The sequence below is a fragment of the Falco punctatus genome (assembly GCF_963210335.1).
Source record: "Falco punctatus genome assembly, chromosome: 3".
Lineage (NCBI taxonomy): Eukaryota > Metazoa > Chordata > Aves > Falconiformes > Falconidae > Falco > Falco punctatus.
Window position 1 is genome coordinate 43,926,744 of NC_137582.1, and position 24,463 is coordinate 43,951,206.

General features: G+C 39.9%; 1 protein-coding gene and 1 long non-coding RNA gene across 2 annotated transcripts in view; both read left to right on the top strand.

Moving 5' to 3' along the window:
- Positions 1-24,463, top strand: part of CYP7B1 (cytochrome P450 family 7 subfamily B member 1) — a 126,555-nt gene that overhangs the window by 6,394 nt on the left and 95,698 nt on the right. The window lies entirely within an intron of this gene.
- Positions 1-24,463, top strand: part of LOC308061033 — a 41,653-nt gene that overhangs the window by 5,283 nt on the left and 11,907 nt on the right. The window contains exon 2 of the long non-coding RNA XR_013927032.1: positions 1-24,463. This exon is cut by the window's right edge and continues 11,907 nt beyond it. This is a non-coding gene — a long non-coding RNA (uncharacterized lncRNA).

The following is a 24,463-nucleotide window of genomic DNA, read 5'->3' on the forward strand; positions in this document are numbered from 1 at the left end:
GTACGTAAAGGTACGAATGAGGAAGACCCAAGCAAATACAGACTGCTTCAAAAATGAGATTCATGCTTACTACTGTATTTAGAGGAGGAAAGCATGATAGTTGGCAAATTTTAGCTGAAACATTCCATGTAAAGGCTCGTGTGAAGGAAGACACCAAGGGGCAAATCTTAATCCTAGTATCCTCTCACAGGCATTATTAACTACTTCACCTTTAAGCACGATGGCAAAGTTTGCCACCTGATGTGTTTTAATTGTTGGTGATATAACCAGAGAGTTGCATCATCAGGCAACTGCAGGACAGACTGGAGCCCGACCCACAGAGCTACCTGGGCCTCTGGCATCCCCATTGAGGAGTGACTTCTTTGGGGTGCTGGGACTTGGATGTTTCCTGACCTTGCAGTCTTGCCTGTGGACTCTGCCTCAGTTCCCCTGCTGTAAATGGGAGGTAAATGTGCTCTCCTCTTGATTTATGGGTGACGCGGCTGAATGCTTCACAGGGCCTTCAGACAACTGTCAGAGAATCTGAAAAAAGTTCTTCCATGGTATAACCACTCAGCATGCGCTGAGGAACTGTTGCCTGCCCATTCCCTTTCTCCTGTGTGCTGAAGTACAAGTTCTAGTTACTGTTTTAAGCCAGAAATGCCACGCTTTTTTGCAATATTCAGCTAAGCTGTTGGATCATGTCAGCCGCTTTAGTGTTTTGCTCAGTTATGAGAATACAGCCCCATAAAGATTGTTTGGGGTTTTTTTCAGTCAAGTATTTTGATTAAGAAGTTGGGCAGGGCTTGGTTTGGTAAGGTAATATAAGTGTTCACAGTACTCCATTTACTCACTTACTAAACTTAGTGCATCATAATGCCAGGGAGTGGGGGAAATATAGAAGCTAAAAGAAACAGCGTAAGTGCAATGTTAATACACTATATGAAGTTAAGGAAAATCTCAGTTAACTTGGCAGTCTTTTTCTCTTTTATCCAAATTTTATAGAGCTACTTGGTACTGGAGCCAGGGTTGGAACTCATTTTCCTGACTTCTAGTTTTGTACTTTTAACTTGCTGCCTTTCCTTTCCAGCACACTTTCCATATATGACATTATAGCTGTCTGGTAAACTAACTTTTTCAACCATGAGGCAGATTTTGAATTCTGATTTAAAACTTGAGTAGTGCTCCTTTTCTTTCCCCACCATTTACTGATCCTTCTACAAGATGCATGTAGGTTTTTAGGCTAATATCCATTTGCACGCCGTCTGGGAGAATTTTGGCTGACTGAGAGTCCCATAAAACAAAAGTTTCCTCTTTACAAACCACATGGAGCTTGGCTGTAGATATTCAGTTCCTTTCTCCACAAACTGTTTTTAATGGTGCCAGATTCTTCTGTTTCTTCTCCTTGTTTGGCACATGTCAGGAAAAAAAATCTTGGCTCTTGTATAGAACATATCTTGTTTCCTCTTAACTGCTCGTACTTTCTATTCGTAATTCAAATCAGCAGAAAAATGCTATGGTTGTGCTTCTCGTGATTTAATCTTGTAGTTTCCTAAGCAATATTCTGATGTTCTTAAAAAATAATGCGCTTCCATACTGTAGGCTGGGCAGTAGGAGGTTTTAGCTGAATGCAGTGGATCTGTCCCTGTTTACTTGGGAGAGTATTGCATGGTGTCCTGACAGGGCAGCCTGCGCAGGCCCTGTGGAGGCAGATGAAGGAGGGACAGACAAGTAAAATGAAGCTAAAATGGGATGTTAGAATGTCCTCTCTGTTCTAAGCTGTCCCTTTCTGATGCTGCAGCAAAAACCCAGATTGCAACACTGCGTGTTGCAGGCTCATGTCCATAGCGGGAAGTTGAAGAAGAATCTCCTTCCTGGTCCATGGCATCCCAGGGACTTGCCGGAGAGCCTGTGAACGATTGTCACAAGCTACTCATGTTGCTTATTGACAGCCTCACTCTACACCCATGAAGTTCTTGTTTGTGTGAATCAATCTGCTAGTGATGGCTAAGACAGTGCAGCACAGCGAGGTGTGGTTGTCTATCTGATTTCTTGTGCCTCTCCAGAAAAATCAGCAAACCGCGTCGTGGTCTGCTCTTTCCTTACCCCAATTCCTTGCTTTTCAGAAGCCCTTTTCCCAGTTTTTTTCTTGTGTGGTCATCACAAATTCCGATGTCACTAACCTTGCAAAAAAAGATTGAACAAAATACAACATTTTTTAATAATATGTTGAAAAAATGATCATAGAAAATTGCCACATTTTCATTACTTTTTAAGATGAGGTAGTATTTAGGAAAAAAAAGTGATGGTATTAGTTCAACACTGTATGAGAATGCAGAAGTTTTGCAATTTATTAGCTGTGGCAGTAATTTAAAAAAAAAAACAAACCCAATACGAACCTGTCTATTCCATAACAAGAGGAACTACTGCTGTTAGTGCAGTAGACAGTTGACAGAGAATTGGTGATTAAAATTAAGTTCCTGAGAAGTCAGTATTTTAGTCTTTTTGTACTCTTTCTTCCCCGTCATATGCATGCTGGCAGAAGGGGGGATTTGCCCCTTTAATCACAGTTTATTACAGTAGTTAGTCTCTGAAGGCTTCAGAGAGATGATTTCCAACTTTCTAATAGGGCTGCAAGGATGCTTACCGAAGGGAGGACAATTGCTGGTATCTGCTCCAAGAGCATTTAAGTGATTTCCATTGTTGCTCCACTCAACCGATGCTACAGTAGTGTTTGGTCATCACTTCCCTAGCTGGGAGGTACTGCTCCATGTTTTCCTCTTCAGTGCTGGCATGGTTTTTTAGGTTATAGTAGCTCCTTTTCAGAGCTTCTGGTGTGTGATAGATCATAGCCGTACTAATTCTCTCCAGCTGGTTTTTCAGCATGAGAAGCTTTGGGAGTTGCATTTGGGAAGCTTCTCTGAGAATAACTCAGTGGATTGATAATAAGGTATAATTTTTTCCTTCACTTGTTCAGGAATTGATCTGTGATATGTACTCTTCTCAGACTTATACTTCATTAAGACAGAAAGAGCCTCCCTTGAAGATACATTTGTTTCGGTAGGTACCAGTATTCGTAAAATGTTTCCAGTGGACTGTGTGTTTTTTCCTTATTCTTTTTGAAAACTTCTGCTATTCTGTTGGATGGGATTTTTTCCAATTTTTTAAAGATTTTCAGATGTCTAGGTTAGTTTTCAGCATGATCACTGTTTTGCTTAAATAGCAAATTTCCAAGCCCTACAGCTGAGGGTGAGGCATGTTGCCAGAGCCCGCACTGCAATGTTCATGTGTGATTCCCATTTTAAAAGGAGCAGCTGTGTAGCTGTATGAGAAGTGAAAATGTCTCTCAGTTCAGGAGTCATCCAAGAACCACTTGAAAAACACGATGAACCCACAGAATTGATACTTGAGCAAAACAGGGAGGAAAAATGAAAGTACTGGGGGAGCAGGCTTGTACATGGTGCTTTTCTTAACCCCAAATACATGCCTGAAAGCTTCTGATTCAGCAGCAGTAGGACTTAGATGTGTGTATGTGGTGATGAAAATTAAGCTTACAGTGCATGACAGTACACAAAAGATGTTTGGGCTTTTCAGTAACAGTTGCCATCAGGGCATACGTGACTGATGGAGATTCATTTTCAGACCCTGGAACAAGTGCAATGAGCCAGGTTCAGAGCCTGGGCTCCTTCTGAGGACTGAATGAGGGAAATTTGAAGTTTGTGTCCTAGCAGCTTGCACATAATATCCTTTAAAGCCAGGTTAAATTATCTGTCGCTGCTAAGGGGCAACACAGAATTGTTCACAGCGGGACTGGAGAGGTTCCCCATGTATTTCAGCGTTCAGTGGCTTGGGAAACAGCTGCTTGTGCAATGTCTGGTTTGTGGTTGAAGAGACAGCTGAATTTCTGGCATTGCTGCTTTAAGATACAAAAATGATAATTAAGCTTCAAAGAAATCTTGCATATGTGAATGAGTCAGAATTTTTTTTTTCTGTAAGCTGTTTAGTTTTCTGTGTCCTATGTAGTAAAAATGCTTCTAGATCTTTGTTTGACATTGCCACATTATGAGTGAAGGAGTTTTTTTCATAACCTGTAGACTTGCTCAGATAGAGCCGTATCAGCTATAATAAATGTAGAGCCTTAAAAACTTGCTGTTATGAAGACTTTAAAATAGAACTGTGCGTGCCACTCCTGTTGGCTCTGCAATGGTAAGAAGCTAAAATAGACAATGCTCAAAAGCATTAATGGTCTGTTGGGCTCAGAAGAAAGTTCAGGCTTCCTACATACCTTCATGTTTTGCCCTCAGGGACAGATGTCCAATAAAGCACAGTTGTTGTGACCCATCCAGTTTTATCTCCTAGGCCATAGCAGTGCCTTCCGCATCAGCTACAGTAAATTGTGCTTGAACACAATTGTACTGGAAATTGTGCACAGAAAGATGTCCTACCTTTGGTTTATTTTTTCTTTTGAGTGATGAGTAGTACAGTGCTTATCACATAGGCTGTTCTTACCATTCTGCTTTTGCCTTAAGAAAGGGAGGTAAATTCACTCTCATTAGTGGATGCATATGTCCTTTTAAACCTTGAAAAGGCTTAATTAAAAGTAATGAAAGACAGCCTAAGACTGCATCCAAAACTAACAAACAAAGCTATCTCCTGTTCAAAGTGTTGAATACTGCTGTTGCAAATAAATACCTGCTTAAAGGTGCAGGCAAGCTCATCTGATGCGGCTTTATTTGTGCCTCAATGACAAGTTAGTATGGACAGAATTAACTTGCTGTCTACCCTTTCTCCCAGCCCCAAGAACATTTGGGTGGACCAATGTGTGTCTACTGGCTGTTGCTGCTTTGTAGTCTCCGCATTGCATGCTTGCTTGCTTGTTTTGGGAGAAAGGAGAAGAGCAGCCATTTTTTTTAGCCAAGGCTATAAAAGACCAGATAATTCAGATGGGACCTGATGAACCAATGCTTCAATTTTTTGCTTAGAGAGTAAATAAATCTTTTGTTTTGTTTTGCACACTGTTTCACTGTATCTTGTGATTAATAATACCTCTGAGGCTTGTTTAGGAGCCAGGCGTATGAGTGATCTCATGACTCCAAATTGTGTTTCAACAGTTCCAGAGACTCAAATGCACTATATACAATGGTAATGTGAGCGATAAGCCAACTTAAACTGTAATGATAAGACTCATTTCATCAAAACAAAAGCCCACGAAGATTTTTCTTGTAATTGTTTTCAGCACAAATACAGTGTGTTGATTTGGAACATCAGATGGTTTCTGTCATCAGGTCATGTAAGAAAAAAAAACAACCCAACAGTATGCTTATAGCTGTAACTTTGTAGGTAATTGGTGGTGTTAGGAATGTCTAACAGAGATATGGTTTTGATCCTTCAGTCATTGAATTGAAGACTTCACACTGGGCTCAGTTTTCAATGAAAGACTGAAATGTTGGAGGTGGCAGAAACATGGAAGTTCCATGTGCATTGTGATGATGGTGACTTCCAAAGTGAAAGCTGCCCTAGGATTCCCACACATGCAGGACATCGCCATGTCCCATAGCTTTTCTCAGTGGGCAGAACCCAAGGCTTTGGGTGACAAAATCCCTGCTGTTACCACCCGTGACCATTTGTACCTCTGATATCCTATTTAGTCCCAGGCACACCAATCAGATACTGCTACAGGTTCACTCTGCTGTATCAGATGCTTCTTTTTACTTTTGGTGGCAAATATAAAATAATCTCTTTAAAGGCAGCAAGGTACTGGAAAGTCCTCCCTGCTCATGGCAGTCAGTTAGTTTCTCAAGATTGTGGAAGGGACAGATCACTTAGTTCTCTGCCAAAGTATGAATTTTACTGCAAGCCAGTACAGAATATGGACATCTCTCTCATTTTCCAAGGTTGGGCTGATCAAAGCAGCCTCAATAAACATGACTTTGTATGCTAAATTTCTGAAAACTGCTCTTTATATGGAAGGCAACCAGCACAGTTGGATTCTGTAATATAAATAAGGTCCTTGGGCCCTACCACAGTTCTGCTGATAGTCATTGCAACCTGGCTGCAGAGTCTGGCTGGTGGGTAATGCTAGATTTATGTCAGTAAAAGATAAAGTCTGTATTTATCACTCTGCTCTTTCCACATACTTCTGTATCGTCCTTTTTTTTCAGTTAGGTGTTAGAGTACTTTTTTTTTCTGATTTCTCAGTTTGCTTTTTCACTGTGCACAAAATTCACTGTGCGGTATAGAAACTGTCCTATGAATTCCCATTGCTCTGCTCAGGAGGTAAGCTAGGGTAATGAGACCCTTCATTGTTTCATTTGAGTGGGTTTTGCTAATTGCTTTTATCACACTGGAACCTGTAAGGGGATTTTCTGTAGACAAAATGACAATAAAAAAATGAAGCGCTTTTGTTGGCAAGTCACCTGGCAATTCCGCCTGGACCCTCAACATAGCTGTCAGCAGATGTGAGTGACTTCTTAACATCCAGTGCCTCTAATTGTCCTTTATTTCCCCTCTGTTCTTGTGTGGGATTTATTCCTCAACTGATGGGATGAAACCCAAAAGCAGGTCATGATGGAGTACATATCCAGTCAGCAGTAGGGAGAATGAAGGAGCAAATTAGGATGGTCAGCATGCAGCAGGAAGAGAAATTTCATCCTGCTTCCTCCCCTGTCCTGTGGTCGTGGCTGATTTCTCCCCATCCCACTTCATCCTTGTATCATCACTTCCTTAACAGCTCAGATCATGCCGAGAGCCTGCTACTTCTGCAGACCTAAGGGGCAGGTACTTCAGCATTTTATCCTTCCCAAATAACATGCTCCTCCAGTTATCCATGTCTATCCATCTTCTTCCCCAAGTCTTGATCAGTATATGATCATCAACCTAAGCGCTCACGTACCACAGGATCATATCATTATTTTCAGCATGAAGATAGTATTAGGTTTTATGAACTTCCTAAAAATAGATGAGTGAATGAATTCCAAGCCCCAGGAATGAGATGGCAGGTGTTAGTCAAACATACATAGGAGTGGACAGCCTCTATGAACCCCAGGTAGACCTGTGCTCTGGCTTTTGAAGAAAATTTACATTGAATCCAAATAGAGTTGACTGAACCATTGAATTCGTAATTATTGATCTTTGTGAATTTCACTAGGTTTATGTTAAATGAAGGTGTATTGGGACTTTTTTTTTTGCTAGCTTGAAACTTTGCCCTTGACCTATGCTGTAGTGCCTTCTTATCTTTGACATGGTCAAGAGTAGCTTGAAAGCTTCTTGCTTTTCCTGCAGCACCTGCCTTCTGCAGGACTCCCTCCTTCACCCAGGGAAGGGATTAGATCCATCATTATTCTCTTCATTTATATAATTCTGTCATTGCCCTGACACCAGCGTAATCTTCTTGACTGGCTGATCAAACTGATTTTCAACAGTTTTAGACAGAGTAAAAAATTAGTGCATTTAAGTCTTCCGTGATTTTTCTGGCAGTTTCTCTGTCATTTCAGTCTAGCATTTTATTTCTTTATGCGTAGTCCCTTTTGTTTTTCACTGTGCTTATCTTCCTCCCTATAAAATATCTACTACAGCTGGTGTTTTCTAACCTTTAGGCCTCTAATTCTCCTAATCTCATGTTAATGAGTGATAACAGACTCTTATCAGACTTTATATTATTGTAGTGTCTGATACGACTTTTTGGCTTTACTTTAGACATTTGATGTTTTCCACTAATTTCAGGAAGCCCAGGATTTTACTTTAGATATTGACTCACAGCACAGAGCTGCTATGGTGGCTGCAGCTTTGTCATATAGCCAAATGAAATAACCTCTTCCTAAGTGGTGTGTATAGATTTAGCATTTTTGTGGTTCATAACACATCAGTGACAACTGAAATACTTTTGCAGTAAGAAAAACTGTTCAAAATCACAGCAAATCCTGCTACTGTGGGCTTTTGAAAAGGGAAGAGCTCTGGTTTGTGGTCCTGCTTCTACCAAGAAGTGGCTTTGGGTTTTGTTACAGAGGGAGATTTGTGTTTTTACTTTGCAGGATGCAAATACATAGTAGTTCAGGGTGCTTCTGGGAGAGTCACAGTCACTGAGTTTCTCAGTGACACCTTAAACAAGGTTTTGCTGACCTGGCCTCATGAGACAGGGTTGCAATTTGTACCTCTTCCCACCATTGTAGCTGTGCCTGCAGAAGCAGTAGTACTTTGGGGACAGGAGGCATTGCTGCTATCACTTTTTCGGGTTGAGGAACCAGCTTAGTGTGTCTGTTCGAGGTGTGTTTGCTCACATGGCATTTACTGATGAGTAGGGTGGACCAGGCCGTATGGGAGGGAGTGGAAATCTTGATGCTAAAGACACGCAGCCTGACCGCGCACTAGTTCTTTGCTTCTGCTGGACCTCACCTTCACCAGCTCAATGTCTTTACATGGTGACTCACCTCGCCATGTAAGGGATACTTGCAGGTTTAGTTTGGGTTCATAAGAGTTCCTTTGTGTTCTGATTTAGTGAACTGCTGAAGCAGTGGCTTCCTTTTAAGCCTTTGAATATCTTCTGATTTTAGTGGGACTTGAGCTTCTAAGTAGAGCAGTAGCTCAAGTTTTTTGACAGGTCAGCACTTTCTTGCTAAGGCAAATGTGAATGTCTGGTTTGATGTTTGATACAGAATATACAGTAGGAATTCCTCACCTTAGTGCTACTGATTTTTTGGGGAAAACATGTGGTACTAATTTTATGCTTTGAACAGATTTCAGAACTCAGTTTTGATACAGTTAAAATGCCTTCGTTCATTGGTTCTTGAAGAGTTTGCAACTCAGTATTTGGAATGCAATTTTAATCGCCTAGAAGTTCATGGGTGATGAGACCCCTTGTTGCTGGTAGCTGAGTTACTTAAAAATAGAACTTTCACTTCCATCTGCATACCCATGCTGGCTGACAGCTTAAAAAGCTGGGGCTGATTCTAGGTTTCCTTTCATATGCAGTATTACATATATTTGAATTGTGTGGATTGCATGGAATTATACTGGCTGCATGGCCCTGATGATGAGGCAACTGGTTTTTTCACATTCCTAACACTGCTTCCCAGTGACTTGTCTCTCAGACTCCTTTCTGAGTCTGTAATGCTAGCAGCTGTGGATGGCTGGCCAGAGTTGGCACACTCACTGTCCTCTGCTAAACCCACCCCTTAATTTTCTCTCCGTAAACTGGAGCTTAACCATATCTGCTGAGGAGTCCAGTCTGGTGTTTCCCAGTGGGAGACTAACCTTTTAAAAGCAATCTGAAGCTTATTCTCCTTTCATAAAAAAGATGGGAAGATGTAATTCTACTGACTTATACAGAACAAAAGTACTCTGCTTCAGTGATTGAGTAGGCTGAAGCCTTTAGAGCCTTTTTTCATTTGTAAACAGTAAGATGCAGAACAGTCAAGGGCTTCTGTCTTCCAGCTGTGGATGACATCAGATGTGAATTTTCTGTAATCATGATAGCAAAACTGATCTTATAGTTGTGAAAGTGACTAAGTGGCTTTTAAGCCACAAAGATTTTGTGACATCATAGTATTTTTTGTTTGTTTTGAGCATCTGGAAACTGAGACAATACTTTAACAAAATCCATCCTGAGTTTGTGAGTGAGTTGTTCCATGAGAGCTCCTCCGGTAGCCTTCAGCTTCACAGAGCTGGCTGCAGATTGTTATCACTGAATTTTTAAGAATTTCTTCTGGTGACTTTAGTAAAAGGTAGTTCCTTCCAGTACGAAAAAAAAATGTGTGGGGGTAGTAAAAATAATGGTTTTTTTCAGTTGTGAAATGTGCATGGGTTCTTTCCCACAGAAACCAGCTGTGAGAGGAGAAGGAAGGGAGGCTGGGGGAAATCCCAGCATGGGCTTAGGGTGTGTGACAGGACCTAGTATCTGGGAAGTGATCCTTGTCCTACCCTGTAAACAGAGCCACACTGAGCTTAATTAATGTTTTCCAAAAGAAAGGACATTTGCCTCATCAGCAATCATATTTATGCCATTGCAATCATGGAGAGTGTAAGTCCTCTGCTGTTTTTTCCTTACTGTCTGGAGTATCACTTCTCCTAATCCTCATGTTCAGTTCTGAACTGGCAACTTCTGCTTCAACTTCGGAGTTGTTCCTTTTTTAGCTAGGCAGTTTTTCCTAAATTAATGAGGACTATAAGCAAATGGGAAAATAACTCATGGGTGTACGATGGAAAAGACATAGGGTAGGTAGTTTAATTGGGGTGTAATAGGTGGTAAAGCTTTTGGAAACAAAAAAAGCGCATCAAAAGAGAGTAGTAGACTGAAAACCCCAACCATCCTTTGATTACTATCAGATTCAAACATTCCTGCAATCTACCACGCTAATTAACCATAACTGATATATTATGAATGCTTGTAAATAAGTTAATTCTCCTTTAACTCTGGATTAACTCCTAAAGATACTATTTTAGGTGCTTATTTTGATGTAAGCTTTACATTCATTTGGCTAAACTGTTTGGTGTCAAAAATGACACTTAGCTAAATTGATAAATGTTTCATGACACATATCTTTTAAATAATATTAATATACAGGTCTTCTCAGCCTACAGCTTTATGACAATAACTTAAAAGAAAAGGATCTTTTTTTTCCCTTAAAACTGATTTATATTGTTTACCATTCTCTTTAGTGTCATTTGCCATTTATCATCAATTCAGACACTTTGAGATCTTTGGGTGAAAATGGAAGCAAAGGCCAACTCCTTTAAAGTGAGTTTCTTATTAATGTGTTGAAATTAATGTGTTCTCTGAGTTCATGTATGATCTTCTGAGCTCCCATTTTTCTCTCTCTATTTTTTTTTTTTTTAACAAAAAGAGTGTTAAGGGAACCAAACTGTTAGCAGTCTTTGGCTTTCATTAGATTTGTGGTTTAACTGTGCTGCCACAGCTATGGCAGTGCTGGAAGCCTGTTGTGTGTGCCGTATTGATGATCTCTAAATGAAGTCATCTGTGGCTGAGTGTGCTGCTGCTTGGTACCAGCAGGTCATCTTCACTCTGTGCCTGCAGTGATGGAACCACGTTGGGGCTCAAATCACTGCTATTTCAACAAGACCTCACTGAAATAAAAATGCTGAGTGTTCACTGCTAAAGTTCATGGGAAAATGCAGTTTATTATCATACAGTCACACAGCCTTATCAGAAACTTTTATCCTCTTTTTACAGGCTGATTAGTCAAGAGTTCAGCAAGGAGTTAGTCTACACTTAGAAATTCTGTTCTGGATCATCTACCATGTTTCTCTGCTTTGGGTGTGAGGGCACCTGGTGTGTACTGTTTCAGAGAAAACATAGCTAGTTCCTCACCCTCATGCTAGTGCCAGGAGTGCTGTGAGGATCCAGCCTGGGTTTTGTGCCCTTCGCACTGTTTTTGGACTGATGGACTTTGCTGACTTCACTCAAGTCACCCATTTACAGCAGAGACTCAGGTGATACCTAGTGTACCTGGCTCCTGCAGGGCAGGGAGTGCCTCCCTTGCTCAGCAGGCAGCACGCTGTTATGTAAGGAGACACTGTCCATTCTTCCTGAGTAATTAGAAAGTTATCTGGGTGGAACTCATGTACAGTTTTGTAGGAACACTTGGATTTTCTCACGGATGAAAAGTAAAGGCTTTCTCATGAGCAGGAGCAACAGAAGATGGTTGATGTGGCATTAAGAATACAGTCATCTTATCTTGGCTTATTGAAAGTGATGCCTCCATTAAGTAACGCTTTTTTAAAGTAAGAAAGAATATGGAGCAAAGGCATTCAGGCAATTTGTTTGTAATTCCCCTCAATGTACTCTGCCTCACAAAAGTTACTGTAAGAAGTTGTAAGTCTTTTTTGCTCCACAAAATCAAAACAAAATTGCTTTCCATTTTTCAACCTGGTGCTTCTGCCAGATTTGTTATGTTGGGAACATGATGTGGTGTAAACGGCATCTGTAACCTAAGGCTCTCAAGAGAAGGCCCATGTTTTATACATTAGTCTCTTCTCTTCGATGGATACCTTCTAGGAAATGTCTTTGTTAGTTGTTCTTTTTTCCAGTACAGAAATACTGCTTCAACATGTTCCGTGCTGAAATGTCAGCGTTGTGCTGTTGTGTAGGTGGTAGTATGTATTATACACGGTTTTCAAAACCTGAATAATCAGTGATGTGCATGACTTTGCCAGGGAAAACAAATGGCTGTGTCATTTTGATTTCGGTATATCAAGAAAATGTAACCTATAAAAGTTAATTAGCATTCTTCCAGAAGGGAGTTGTTTAACTTACATCTTTGTTTCCATGTTTTCGGTTTTGTCAGAAGTTGGAGGGGAGTGTTTTATTCTGTTGCTAATATATACCCATAGATTTGCAGAGTATTTCATGGAGCTTTAGCTACCAGGCATCTGTCCTTCATTCCAGCAAACAGCCAGATTTTCCATTCACTTGAACAACCACTTAGATCCACTGAGAATTTTTATTCTGGTTCTCATGTAAGATTTTACATAGGTTTTATAAATAAAATTCCTTGAGCCTGATGATGGTGGTGTTATCTATCAAAATGAGGTTTTACCAGTAATTTTACCAGGAGAAATCCTGCCATTGTCATTAAAATCCTGACCATCTGCGTCACTGGTCACTGTGGGGAGTTGATGGATCTCCACCTCTCGTGGTTCTGGTTCTCTGATAGGCTCAGTTCTTCTTGTTTAACCTGGATACTACTGATATTTGGCTGTACTAGATGCACCAAAGTTTATGGTCTGAAACAAAACAAGTTTGAGCACACATAATACTGAATTAAATAATCTTACTTTATTTTTCTATATGACTCTGCAATTCATTAGCCTTCCTCCACCACTTTAGAAACTAATTGATGGAAGACGTAGCTGTTTGCACACCAGCATTATTTACTGTGCTAAGGTAAGTTGTAAAAATTGGAGAACAGGCTTCTCACACGCTAACTGGTTTGATAAACTGTCTAGACTGAGGTCTTCCCAAGGTTTATAAATCATATAAATAAATAAAATTGTCCTTTCATAGTAAAATTATATTGGTAGTTTTACAAATATTCTAGAAGTGGAGATGAGGTTTTATTCTGGATATTACTTTGAATGTTAATATTTACAGAAAGCGTTTAAGAAAAAGCAGTCAGTAGAAAAGTGTAATTTTTGTTTTAATGAGGCCCTTACAGAAAAGATAATCCTTAGAGGCCAGTTTTTCAAGCCCACTAAGCCTGCTGAGATACACTTGCTGTGTACCAAATCCTTCCTTAAATGCTGCAGTTAAGATGGTCTTATGGATAACTTGGCTTCTTTTCCATTGCTCTGTAACTGCGCGCTTGAGACTTTGATTTGGGAGTCAGCTTTGATATTGTCTTACTAAGCTGTATATTAAAATGGTTGGTGTTCTTTAATGCAAACCCTGGATGGTAGCTAGAACCCATGCAGAGACTTCAGCATCATAACTGCCTGTGAAACTGCCTCTCCTCCTCACTTAACCAAACTGCAGGGAATTGGAGGTCCCTGGAGCTGGATGAAAAAGTGATCAGGAGCAAATATTTGAGAGAGAAGGGGATATATTAGTCCCAGTGTGGGAGAACTGAACAAATGGTGGGGTTTGTGGCAGGGAGCGGGACTCAGGGCAAAATAATTTGGGAATTAATAATAGACGGAGAGCTGTTGTTTCCAGGTTGCTGTTGTTGAGAAGATGATTCTTCTGCCTTGAGAAGTGCTGCCTTGCTATGCTTAGGCCTGTTCTGAGCACAATCTGTTTGATTTTAGCATCCCTTTGATTACAAATCCAAGAGCCTGTGAGAGCATCTAGTGTGACCCTTTGCTTGAAGCAGGCTTTAGCATTTCACTTGGCGGTGCCATGCCAACGTGTTTTTGGAGAGTGTGCATCTTGAAGACATCCCTCTGGCTTTCCTGAAAGCTGGTTCCTTTTTGTTCCTCATCCTTGTGTTTAAAATACCACATTTATAACTAGGGTTTGTCATTTCCTCATCACTGGTGGTTGCTATGTGTTTCTCCTGTAAGATGAAAGCCTGCTAAGGCTCAGGTTTTTAAATTAAGACTTAACTGAATCTTTGAAGGCTTCTTCATTTACCTGCATGGTGGTTGATTCGCTTCCCTCTTTAGAGATGGTGTCTTCATAAGAGATTTTGGGGGCTCAAACCCTATTTGTCTGACAGCTGAAATTCAAGCCCTGCCTGCTGGTTACTAATATCCTTGCCCATATGTCTAAGCTAATATGCTTTCTTACAAAGTTCAGTTTTCCTTCCTTTCATAGTTTCCACAGTTTCTAATGTCCTTATTCTTTCATCTCTAGTCCTACCAACCACATTACCATGTTTTGAACTTTACCCTGTGGTGGCTCCAATTGCCCATAGTTAGTTATAACAAACTAATTTACTCAGGGGTTGAGAAAGATTGTTACACAGGATTAAATACAAAAGAGAATAGCCATTAAAAATAAGGGATAGAAAGTATAGTCTTTAAGGTAAAACTGTGTATTTTCCATTATATCCATAGGGTATCCGTTTCTGTCCACAGTAAATGGGGTTTTTTTTCAGTTCTTTAGTGGCCCAGGTTGTATAGTTTTCTAAACTTTGGCACTTTGGCTAATGGAAATCTAAGTCCTCTTGAAGGATTTTAAATCTCATTCACATTTTCTCATTCTAGTTTTGCCCTCCTGAGTTACTATTACTAAGCTTTCCCCTAGCATTTGGAAACTGTTCTTTAAAGCTGTTGACTTTGGAACTGTCCACATTGGACATAGTCCAGGACATGATTACTGATTACTGCAATAGCAGCCTCCAGCCCAAAGATTTGTTTTATCTATGTATGTTTGCATAGTTACTCAGCCTTGAATAGAGTATCTCTAGTGATGATAAGAGGTGGAAACTTTAATGGTGTTTTCTGACTGTCTGCCTGGCACCCAAAGAGAAGCCCCTTAGAGCAAAATAATTTTATTTCACATAGTGAATAGATGCATGAGAATGAGTGCTTTCCTGAAGTGTGAGAAGAGCTTTAATAATGATGCACGGTTTCTTTATCAGGTCTTCATCCCCAAACCACTCGAGCACAGAACTGTAGCTATGAGACTACAATGAAATTGGGCAATAACGTAGCTTTATTGGGCCATGGGGTCTGCAAACCATACGTAGCCATGAACCTGCACCCCACCATGCCTCTGATGCAAGGTCCAGCACAAAGAGCTGAAGCTTGGGAACACAGCTGGGCAGCCACAGCATGAAGCAAGCACAGAGACAGCCTTCAGGAGCTCTCAGACCCATCAGCGTCTGCCCTGCTGATTGCCAGCGCCTGTTCTGAGCCCTGCAGTTCCTCTGCTTTGACCGCCCTGCAGCCTCATTGATCTTAAATGGCTGGAGTTAGGGCAGCTGTGGTTCTTGCAAAGCAGACTGCTTTGCTGTTGATACTGTTAATGTATGTCATTTAACCATTTATTTCAAGCTCTTTTGAACTTTCAACTCTAAGGAGTAGGTGACATTTTGAAAACACTCAAACCAGACCACTAACAGGTTTGGGTTTTTCTCTGCTGTCTTTACACTGTACTATGCTAATGCCAGATATACTATAATAGGAACAATTATGAGACAAACTCAGTAACTTAATTTAAGATTTTAGGTTATGCGGATATTTGGTGAGGAGGAGAAAGAAACACTTTTTCCAGGGTCTGGAACCAGGAAAAGTTGTTCTGACGAGATGAGAAGACTGGGTGGAAGGATGGGGAGCGTGCCGGTGCCAGCACAGGTGGGCAGGAGGACAGTGCAGTGCAGCTTGTGGGATTGGCTAGCACCATTTTTTTTGTGGGCATGGATGGGTTAATAAAAATCTGAACGGTAGCAAAGTTGAACAGTACTGTCTCATATGCACAGGCATCTCATGGAGGTGGAGTAGACTTTTTGTGCATGGGCCAGGGAGAAGGTGGAGGGTCTGGACGTGGGAGGAAAATGAAGGGAGGACAATGACCCTGTCATTGGGGTCAGGCTTCCTACAGGCTTGGGCCTTCTGGAAGTATCTTGGAAAAGCCCTAACACAGACAGATGTTTGTGTGGTGGAGGTACAGGGAATGGACAGGAAGATGTCCTTAAAAGTGTGGGAAGATTTGTGCTCAGTTTAGAATCCTCTTCCTAAAGTGGTGGATTATGAAAGGAGAAATTGCAGCAGAAGATGATGACTAAGAGGAGGCCACAGACATTTGGTTGCCTTTGTTATAGTACAGAATATGTTTAAACTTCCCGTTTCTGTAGACAAATTTTTACATTCTGGGTTATCATTGTGTCAGAGAATAAGATGAGATCTTGCTGTATTTGAGCTCAAACCAGGAACTACCCGAAGATTTCACAAAGGAAGAGAAAAAGAGGATTTTCGATTTTCAATAAAATGGTGAAGGCTTTTCTGGGCTAAATGTTCCATCTTACCCAGTTAGTGACCTCACCTAAAAAAAAAGTTCACGTTTTCTTTGCCAAATACAAAAAATTATAATCTCTACCTACATAAATATTCAGCACAGTATTTCATACAATTCATTATGTCATTTTATCTCAATTATGATGAAAAATGAAGACATAATATTTATGTATATTAATGCAAAATAGCATGAGCTTCCCTTTAAAAAGTTTTCTTGGATAAACAAGCAGACTTCAACCCATCCAGTACTAACACAACTGGAGCATTTGGTCTATATAAAAATTATAAGTGCCTATAAAATATGTCTATCTGAATTAACTGGAGGAAATTAATTCTAAGAGAAAGGGTTAATATGTCATTATTACAGTAATTACAAGTCTTGGAAAAAGAACCATTACTAAGTGAGAAAATAAGTGTTGCATTCAGTTCAAGCTCTCTTTGAAGGGTTGCATTTCTTTTTTTGAAACTATTCTGCACTTCACTTCCATAGTTCTTAATTCTGTATTTCAGTGTGAGGACAAAAAACCTACCTTCCACAATGAGCCCCTACTGTAATAAGAAATACAGAAATGTGCAATAGTGTCTTTATACTTCTATAGAAGTGTAACATTTATTTTTATCTACCTATATATATATAATATTTAAAACTAGTCCTTTCTCTCTTGTCAGTGTGCTGTGCCATATGGTGCCGAGCAACATGCCAGATGATAAAAATATTCCTAGAACATATGATATCATCAGTCAATTCAAGAGGGGTGAAACTTCTTGACCAAAGCATTTGTGGTTTTGATACATTTTCCTAGGTGTAAAGTGTATATTTTGAAATGATGAAGTGTGTCCAAGAGGTCTCCTTTTATGCAAATTCTAAAATACCAGTTTAGAACATTTTGCTTGTTAAAAATGTTTGAAACTAAAGAAATTTTGTTTTAACAAAGGATTCATGGCAACGTAGCAGTTCTTGTCATAGCGAGAAATGATTCACCTTCTTCCTTTCAATATATATTGCTGATAGCTGCTCCGGTGTTGGAACCTTGCCATGAACAATGGCATCTCCCCCTCTCTCTTCGCCACTGGCAGAGAAGACAGAACATAGTGCTCAGTCAGAGGACGTTTATATTCAGAGTCTCCTTAGTGTCAGGTCTGGCATTCCTGGGTTACGTTTAGACTCTCCATAAAACTCAAGTATGTATTGCAGCATTCTCTTTCTATATCCACTGTTTTCCAATTTCCAGTCCTTAAGTCATCCTCACATCTCCTCCCTATCTCTGTTAGGGCTTCGACCTATTTATTTGTGGTCAAAAATTGCCTTACAAGAATTCTTGAATATCCCAGAATAGCAACCGCAGTTACACAATAATTGCTTTGAAAGATCGCATCTGATCTGATTGTTATGATCTAATTTATAGAATGAATGAATAAACTGGGCTTGAATGAAAAGTAACATTCAGAAGTGTGGTTAAAAATCTGTTTTTCACATTGCTCAGGCTCAGGCCTCTGATGTTACAGTCCCACTGATTCTTCAGTCATCCATTAAGTTCCCAAAGACCTAGTATGTGTATTTATAACTAAAACCATGAAAAAATGCATATGTGAGGGGAAAAAAAAAAAAAGCAGGGCTTCTTTGGCACAGTGTGAAGAGGGAAAAAGGGGTTCAAAGTACAATTCATAAAACAGGGAACAAAGTGTAAATGCTGTCATAAATTAGTACCTGTACACCAGCATGAATGTAAAAAAATGTAATGGAAAAAATGCAGTCCTGATTTTCAGTTAATACTTTCATTCCTTTCCTTGTTGTCAGTACTCTGTCATATTCAATGGTTCTCCCAAAAATCTCTTTCAACCCATGAACCCATCAGCAATTTGTTTTTACAGGTTAATGTACTTAAACATTATTTTGTAATAGAATATCCTCATTAGAGGGCAGATTTATTAACAATCCATTCCCCCTCAACTCCCCGATTTTTCCTTTGAAACTGAACAACTTACTTAATTTAGTGCTTTTACGGTGACCAATTAGTTTGGCAAGGAGTGCTTTGCCTTGTGCTTGAACTCTTAGCCGCTTGAGTGTCTCCAGAGATACATCACACCACTGGCATTTTAATGACTCGGACACTGTGTGGTCAATGATTGTTTGGGTTTTGTGTGGTTTATGCAGAACTAAATGGGGTTAAGATCCAGAACTCGTTAGATTATGTCACCCTTTAGGATTTGGGGTTCTGTTCTGGAGACCTATATTTACCATGCCTGCGTTATCCCCTCACAGCTGCCACTCACAGCTGGTCTCTTCCCAGAATCAGTTACTTGTGTACATCACTTATGAAACAGGACACATGACATTTTTGCATGTGTATATTTCATAATACAATAACCTACCAATTCAAATTCTGAAAATGTAGCCATCCCTCTTGTACCCCTTCTTCTCCAAAGCAAGATCAGATCTACAGATCCTGCCTAACCCCACGGTTCAAATATGAATATGAACTTGTCCTTTGCCTGGAACTTCTGAGTGGCATTGAGGTCTTCTAAGCAGAGGTGATCAAAATGCTCAGGGACAAACCATGTTGCAAATGTGATCCACTCCTTTCAGGCAGACAGAAGTAGCTGTCTGTATTTAAAAGCAAAAGACCTAAAATGATTTCTCAGTGCATTCTGGTGACTAAAAATAGTCTTCATCAGTAACTTTAGACTGAACCGGGCCATTATGTCAGAGCAAAAGACACAACTGTGATTAAAGGCTAAAATGACCTATGCTCCATCTGCTTCAAAAAGAACAAAGCAGTGCTTAGTAATGTTACACAATCATCTTTCACCTCCTTTCTGAGGATCCTGTCATCACAGGTGTTCGGGGCCAGAGAGCACTGTTGTCCGCAACCTACAGATGAGGGGATGGAGGAACAGACAGAGACTTTAAAGATGCTGTTAAAGTGAGTTAATGGATTCTGGACTGGTGTGGGGCTGGGCTCTGCAGCCAAACTTAGATGCCACAGGAACCGTGTCTGACCCCTTGGCAAGGGCATCTCCCATGCATTGGATCTGATAATGGACACTGGTCACCACAACTGAACGTTTATTGATTTACTGTCTTAACCTGCAGACCATCTCAATTAATTTGCAATGAAGTAGAAACAACACAGTAGGAACAGAAACACTTCTCTGAACAAGCGGGAGCTGACGAGGCTGTGTGATGCTCGCTGTGTGATGCTCGGTGCAGCTCTGTGGCGGTGACCTGCCTGCGTGGTGTCAGCAGGCGCGTTAGAGCACACGCTGCTCCCAGGCAGCGAGGCTGCTTCTGGGCTGCAGCTTGCTTGTTTGCTATATATGTAATGTACCTAAAGAAAGCAAATCTGATACAGTTTGCTGTGTTATTATTTTTTAATATTTATGAAGCAGTTCATAAACCTTACCAACCTTGGCTAACCACACTGTAAATATTTTCAGTGGGGCTCAACCTCTCCTAAGTGGTGAAGAGTAACTAGAGACAGCAAAGCTCAGAAGTTACAGGCAATGGTGAAAGGGATTTTTAGGCTCTTATGACCTTGAATATTCATTCTCATAAGAGATCACGTTTTCAGAAAGTAGAGGAACACCATTATGAGCACAGAAATATGCGTGCTGGTATGGATTAGTGCGGTTGGTTCACTACACAAGCAAATGCATATTTCAGCACCTAATTACCCCTTCTGAAGTGTAGTTATGCAATGTATCCACCCACTTGCTATAAACCTGAATGAAGATATAAGCTGCATATAGGTTGTTTACATTGCAAATCTCTGCCTCTTTTAGAAAATCCAGCTTTTACTCGCTTCATATGAGCAGCTCACAGGATTTTAAGAATTCATCTTAACAGAAAGCAGATGGTTTCAGAAAGCTGAAATGAAGAAGGAGAAGGAAGAAATTGAAGATCAGAACTAAAACCTGTAACATTAAGTGAAAGCTACCATGATAGTTTTTTCTTTTTTAAAGACAGGAGATTACAGCAATTGGTCTTGTGTTCTGGCATGCAGGAAGAAAGAAAGAGCTAAAGATGTTTTTAAAGAGGCACCTTTATTTTTGTTATCTGGGAAGTGTTCAGCAATAAATTGCAGAGTGCAGGTTAGCATTTCTTCTTTAATCATCTATCTGGCTAGGAGGTGGTGTCTGGTGGCAATACCTGACTCTTCCCTAGGTCCTCCGCTTCTGAAACCCCATGTTTCCTCACTGTACAAGACCCTAAGGACTCTTGTCTCCGTGTTAAGGTGAAAGAGGACATCATCTACTGGACAAGGGAATGCAGAGTTCTCCAGTGCCAGGAAGAGAGCTGTGTCCTTTTGCTATGCTCACCCTCTGTCTCCAAAGACAGGTCCTGCCTCTCCAAGGCTGTGTGGATTAGGGGAACCTCAAAAGGGCACTCAGCAGTCCTACTGCAAAAATCAACAGCCTGTTCTAAATTAGCAGGAAGAGTAATTTCCTCTCGCAGTAGCAACATTTCCTTATTAAAATGAGAGGACAAGATTTAAATATAGCATAAAACTTCCAATACTGTGTAGTATTTCTTGGAGGACTGTGTTTGCTATGTTTATTTGCCTCAGGGGTAACACTTTTTTATGTACATTGTGAGGCTCAATAGTCTGGCAGCGGCAGCGCTCAGAACTGCTTTTCTTGATACTGTGCATCTGTCTCTGTTATGGTATCTATAGCAAAGTTGATAGGAAAGAAATAGATAGTGAAGATGTCTCTGGACTCAGTTTTTCAGTGTTGCTGTAGTTAGGTTTTCTAAAAGGTCATGATTAATTTTAATGTAAGGTAACACTAACCTTTTTTTGCCTGTGGCTGTTCTTAAGGAAAGAGTGATGAAAAATTCCCAAAGGAAATTTTGCTGTAAATACTGTGAGGATTAATTGCTGCTTGTTGTCTCCACATGGATAAGTAATCCTTTTGGGCTTGTGTGAGATGCATCATGTGTGCTTTATTAATTATCAGTATCTGGTCAACATGACTTTTTTTATTATTTGAAACTTATGTTCAGTCATGAATTATTGGTCTTATCATAAGAACCAGAGGTAATCAATATGAATATAATCCATATTTATATGTTTCATATTTACTAATTCTGCTATGTCACTTCTGTCATGGGGTTTTATACTGAAGGTTCATCTTTAAATAGGTGATAGAAGTATGGCTAGTGTGTCATCTCCTTTTCACCTTCGTATCTACAAGGACTGATTTCCAGTGACTACATGGCACTGGTGTTGCTGCCTGTGATGTGTGGACTTCCAGAGCAGAGCCTCAGCTTCCCAGTAGAGAAATTTTTCAAAACAGGGTTCTATAAATTGGAGTGATGGGAGAGTATTCAAATGCCCAGGTAGGGGGAGAGTTGGTTATAAAAGCTTTTGTTCTTCACTCATGAGCAGGTGATTCCATTTTAAAAATACTCTATTCCAGAGATTTTTCTTTTTATTCAGCCTCAGAAAGTTGCTGTTTGCAAACCATTTTTGGTTCTCAGTAGCAGGCAAGCATTAGGCAGCTGTCTAGCAGCAGTAGCAGAAGCACCATTATTGTATGTCTCCCGAAAGATGAAGGTATATATTATTCTTATTGGGGGAAAATATATATCTGTACATATTCTCTGTATCTTTGTATACCATAAAGAGAGAGATACAATCAGAAAAGGGCACACTATCCACATGGCTTATTAAAACATACGACTTCAGTTGCTTTTCTTCTTCTCAGGTTATTTACCCAAATATTACCTCGATAGCACGATTTGGGATATACATAGGAAAAGAAAATTGCTTCCTCAATAGATTATTTTTTTTCAAATTCTCCACTGATCTGCCCCAATGCTGTTCATACACCTGTTCAGAATTTTGTGCTTATAAAGGTTCTACAGTTTTTGAAGATACCAACTCCCTTGCAAAGCCTGATGAAAACATGCACTGGAATGGATCCACTTGCTGGTGAATGTAGGAAGTCATAGCATTAATATAGAAAGTAAGGCATGGTATAGTAGTCCTGCATTAGTAAAGGACTACAGCAAGTGAATATGGGTTTTCAATGGCAAGAGCAATGGATTAATTATATGTTATTTCTTTGGCTTTTAATAGCACTTATGAGTTGGTCTGGGTCCTGTTTGTATGATCAGGTGGTTAGCTTTTGCTCTGGATGCTTTCTTAATCCTTGAATGCATACATGGAGAACTGGTCAGGGATAATTGGTCTGTTTGGAGTTCTTACCCTAACTTGTTCATATTGGCTGTGCACAGGCAAGTTCTGAGAGCTTTTGAAAACGGCAGCAGTTGGTACTGGCTTCTGCTGGAGGCAGTACTGGTCCTGCCTAGCCCAAAAGAAATGGTGGTAAGGTCATTACCTGGAATGCCATTCATCCCCAGAGTCCAAGGGTAAAGTCCTCACTGGACTGAACTCCTCCTTCTTGTGCTTTGAAGCAGCTTGTGTCCTTGGATCTGCTAGGAGTATTTCCTTTGTTCCTTTTATTCCTCAATGTGGGTTACGTTTGCTTGTGGTTCGCCTAAATAATAATGCAAAGTACCTTCCTGGTGGTTCATCTGACTTGCATGTATGTTTGGGGGAAGGGAACACTTCTAAAGCTTGCTTCATCTCATTTTAACCAAGTCTAAAACAGATTAGACAAATTGCAACTCAAAAGGAGGTGGCTAATCCAGATGTGTCCTTGTGTGTCTCTGCCAGAACCAGCCAGATACATGTTAGCCAGGATTTTGTTTTTCTTGTGACTTTTAAAAACTGGCCATTCTGATAGCACATGTGCACAGCGTTTCAAACAGGATTAAAAATATCCTGGAAATTTGGTATCCGATGAATTTTGCAAACACTTTTCTGTTTTTCTAGGCTCTCCTGAGGATAAATTCATTCTGTGTGAATGTCCAAAGTACAATTGCTTCTTGATTTGTAACAGCTGCTGCAAAAAAAGGAGTCTTTTACATTAACAATTCTGGGCAGACAGTCAGATTTTAAACTCTGGGCTACTCCATTCTCTCCCCCTGGTTTTCTCAGGAGACCAGTGAATCAAAAACACACACACACAAAAAAAAGATTTGGATGCCTATAACATGTTGTGCAAACTGACAGGCTTTGAGCTTTCTGAAGGGATGCAACAAGTACATGAAGACTGGAAATCTAATTTGGAGACATGACATTATGAGACAGTTGGAATGAGGAAAGTAAATTAAATTTAAAATTTGATTAAAAATTTTACTGGTGCAAATACTGTTGTTTTTTTTTTAAAAGAGTTTCTTAGATGGTCAGTAGAGGGCAGGCATATTTTATTTCTGAAGAACCTTTGCTGTTAGTGTGTGCAAAGTGTATTTGTTCTATCTTCAGATTTGAGGAGTGTAAGTCTACTTTGTCATATTACAGTGATATAAATCAGCAGTCATAATTTAAAAAGACATTGTCAACCTCTTTGAGGAGCTAAATGTCCATTTTAAAGCAATTGGAGGGTATGAGTTATGACTACAGGCATTTAATTTCTGTGTTTAGATTGTAAAAACCATGGCATAAAAAACCTGAAATACTGCCACTACTGAGTACTAGAGAAGAATCATTTCTCTGCTGAATTCTGTAAAGTGCAGTAGTTCTTTCTGATGTGAACTACTATATCACTAATGGGGTGGAAACACACTCTTGAAAGTCACGATTGTTTAAATCTTCAGCTCGGTAACAGAGATTCTTCTTGAAGATCTGACTAGCCAAGCGACTTTAAACCTAAAGGAGCAATGCCTCTTTTAATTTCTACCTGCCTTCCTCTGTAATTGAAACAGTGTTTGTACTTCAGCTGGACAGAATACCTAACAGGTTCTGAATACAGGATAAAATCAGTGTCATATCTGATTAACTCAACAGAAAAAATTAAAGCAGATTTAAAGAAGCATTTATTCTGAATGAGCCCATTCTTCCCCAAATACATTTTACCCTGGAGCAAAATGCAGAGTCTTTTCAGGAAAAACATGAATATAAACACCTTTCTAATCTTGTTATGGTATACAACTTTTCAAGTCTTGTAATGAGATTTATTTTTAAAGAGGATGAATGGTAAAAACATATATGTTGATGCTGTAAAA